The sequence below is a fragment of the Hyposmocoma kahamanoa genome, unplaced genomic scaffold (assembly GCF_003589595.1).
Source record: "Hyposmocoma kahamanoa isolate Upper Pololo Valley unplaced genomic scaffold, ASM358959v1 114, whole genome shotgun sequence".
Taxonomy (NCBI): domain Eukaryota; kingdom Metazoa; phylum Arthropoda; class Insecta; order Lepidoptera; family Cosmopterigidae; genus Hyposmocoma; species Hyposmocoma kahamanoa.
The window spans coordinates 675,110-678,353 of NW_020653383.1; positions in this window are offsets into that span (position 1 = coordinate 675,110).

A 3,244-nucleotide genomic window follows, 5' to 3' on the forward strand; every position below is an offset into this window, starting at 1 on the left:
ATATTATGGTGAGTTGTGAGTGAGAAATGAGTTGTTACAATGTTCTCTACATTGTAACAACTCATTTAAAATTAACATTAGTTCAGCGAAAACAAATATTTAAGAAGTTACGATTTTTTTTGTACTTTTTTGAAAATTTTCTACTCTAGTCACGAACATGAAATTAAATTGTATGTTTCTTATAAAAATATTCATACTTGTGCTATTTATAATTTTTTGAAGGTGTACATGACTTTATCCACAAATTTTATTAAGACAAAGCTATTATGTTGTTCCGAATAGACACATTACTTCCAACCGATGGCACAGATACGCTCGAATATTGCTCCGTCTCCCTTAGGGGAGGTATGCAGCAGTCGGTCCACAGTTGTTACCACATATACCACGCAGCTGGGTTGAAGTTCTCTAAATCGGCAATCAATATCTTATACAGAATTAAAATGGCAGTACATTTTCAGTCTTTACAATTTGTTTAATTGCTATTTATATCCATTGTGTAATTTGAACTTAAACAAACAACCGAATAAACAAACAAACAAAGGAATAAACAAATAAACATACAAACAAACAACCATATAGTTTTGACACTATTCCATTAAAGTATTGAAATTTGGTACAGAAGTAGTGTGACCATGTAGGTAGCAATAAGCCATTGTTGTGTTTGTTCTTAGATTGCGCCATTATTTTGGACCTTTATGAGATGTTTTCTTTGTTAACTTATAAAATGTCAAAGTTTCAAAAAATCCTGATTGAAAAATATACAATCAGAATTTTCTAAAGGCCTTAAATACTACTTTAAGATGTAGGGATTGTTTACTAATAAAATTGTAGTGTTGCAACTATTGTAACATGTCCGTAAATTGCCATGACGTGCACTGAGTCACTAAAAACCAAAACTGACAATTCGTGTAACTATTGATTTTCGCGGAACTAATGTTTATTTTAAATAGGTTGTTTTAATAATCTTTATCTGAAAAAAAAATTTGGACCACTGTAAACGGGCCATCCTGTATATAATATGATCTTTCCTTCGCAATGGTATCTTTTGCACAGTTTCTTTCACACGGGTTTTTTTTATACAGACAATTTTCTTAGAAAATTGACTAGTGAGATTTTTTACTGCTCACTTGATTAATCACAATCTTACTGCTTTTATTGTAGAAAAGTTAGACCGATCTTGGCTATTGGGAAATCTAGTTGAAAATAAAAATGGAGTCTAGGCCATTTTTCAATGTCCTCTATCGGTTGCAATGAGACGATACGGCAATAAATTATTTCAGTTGTTGTTTTATTTTGTAGTAGTGCACCATAGCAGGAATTAATACCTTATGGCCATATATATTAAGAGTTGTTTGTAACTTTGCAGGCATCTTGAATGCACACTTCGTCTGATCTGGAATTTTCTACTAGGTACAGATGTATTTACAATTGTACTTAGCGATAAGCTCACCTTTATATATGTCTTTTGTAACATGTGTTTCATGTGAATTTTCTTTGTACAATAAAGAATTATATACGTATATACTGGTAATGAAACTATGTTTTCGTATCTATATCATGTATATTTGTTTTTGCAAACAAACCAACGTATCGGAGCATGTAAAAGACCAATATCTAACAATACCGAAAACCTTAGAATTTGAATTCTACCTGCTATTAAGAAGAATAGAACTAATATTGTATTAAAAATGTATTAAATAATGTAGTAAAAGTAGAACTACGGGTTTTGGACAAAAGTATCATACCTCTATCATTTTGCGAGATAATTACCTGTGAAAGAGAAGAAAGTAGGGTAGTAAGAGAAGAAACAGATCCGCCGCGGGGTTTGAAGGAAGCATCCACTGAACGTCACAGTTGAGGGGATGTTGTCCTGGCCCCCATGGCCCCTGGGCAGCAGACTCGGCAGAGTTCGTTCCCCAGCATGGAGGGGCACGAGATGAAAGGCTTTTTGTCTCCTTTCTCGGGGAGGGGCTGCGCGGGGCGCGACCAGCCGCTGGTGGAGGCGCAGACGAAGGATAGCGTACCGGTACCTCCACTGGCAGTCGGCCTGCTACCCTTCAGGGTTCAGCCCAGTCCCACAAAACCCAGGCTTTGCCCCCGTAGGGCCGGGGTATCCGTAAGCAGATTCCTTGGGGTAATAAAAAAAGAAAGGTCATCATAGTTTAGTTGGTAGTCGTTATAAGGGTCAGATTATTAAGAACGTCCAAGATACTCACAATGGTTTTTAGATTTATCGTTGTTATCCGGAATGATTTGCAAGTCACCAAGTTACTCAACCGCTTAGATTAGGAAGAGAGTCAAAAAATACGTAAACGCAACGAAGATTTTATGATTATTCACTAAACGATTATCACTAGTTACTGATATCTAACCACAGTATGACTTTATTGTTCTTCAGCAATGATCTTATATACGTAAAAAACGGCAAATGTATTACTCGCATCTTATAGGGATAGAGTTCTTAGGTTATTGCAATTTGGAAACATTGGAAATGAAAACATTCTCTATTTAAAATTCTATTATCTGAATTGCATTTATTTGTTTTTTCAATGTCAGTCAGCTGTAACAATGGAGCCTGTGTTGTAACAAAGGGCACGAAACGTTGGATTGTGTGAAAAAGCAAATATAAAAAAAGTACAAAACTTCGGATTTCTCTTTATTTCATAGACGAAAAGGGAAATGTTATGGAAATCGGAAACAACGACAGTACCACAAACACCCAGACCGGAGATAATATAGAAAAGTTAGTTTTTCTACGTTGACCTGACCGGAGATCTAAACCGGGACCTTAGACATAGTGACACCATGAAAACCGGTGTGCAAGCTACTCGACCACAGTGGGTGTCAAAAAATCACCATTTTTACTTTCTGTACTTTCTTCACCATTTTTATGTGTTTATCACAGACTAAATAAATATTAGTAATGTTCATCTTTCTATTATCATTCCAAGAAGTTAATTGTAATAGAAGTTTATTGTACGATAAAAGTTTTATGACAATGCGAGGAATTTACCTTTGCAATGTTTGGAAAGCATTATCAGGGAAGAGCGTTCTAGTGCCTTTTTTTAAATCGTACAAACAATAAAGTGTACAAATAAAAAAACAATCATTTCCTCCGTCAACGATTAGCCTAGATTAAAATAAGTGGAGCAAGGCTGAAAGATAAAAAGATAGAAAGTATATAAACTGTTCTAAACCCTAGTTTCGCATACTTGATTTGAACATCTGAAGAGTTGTTTGGACA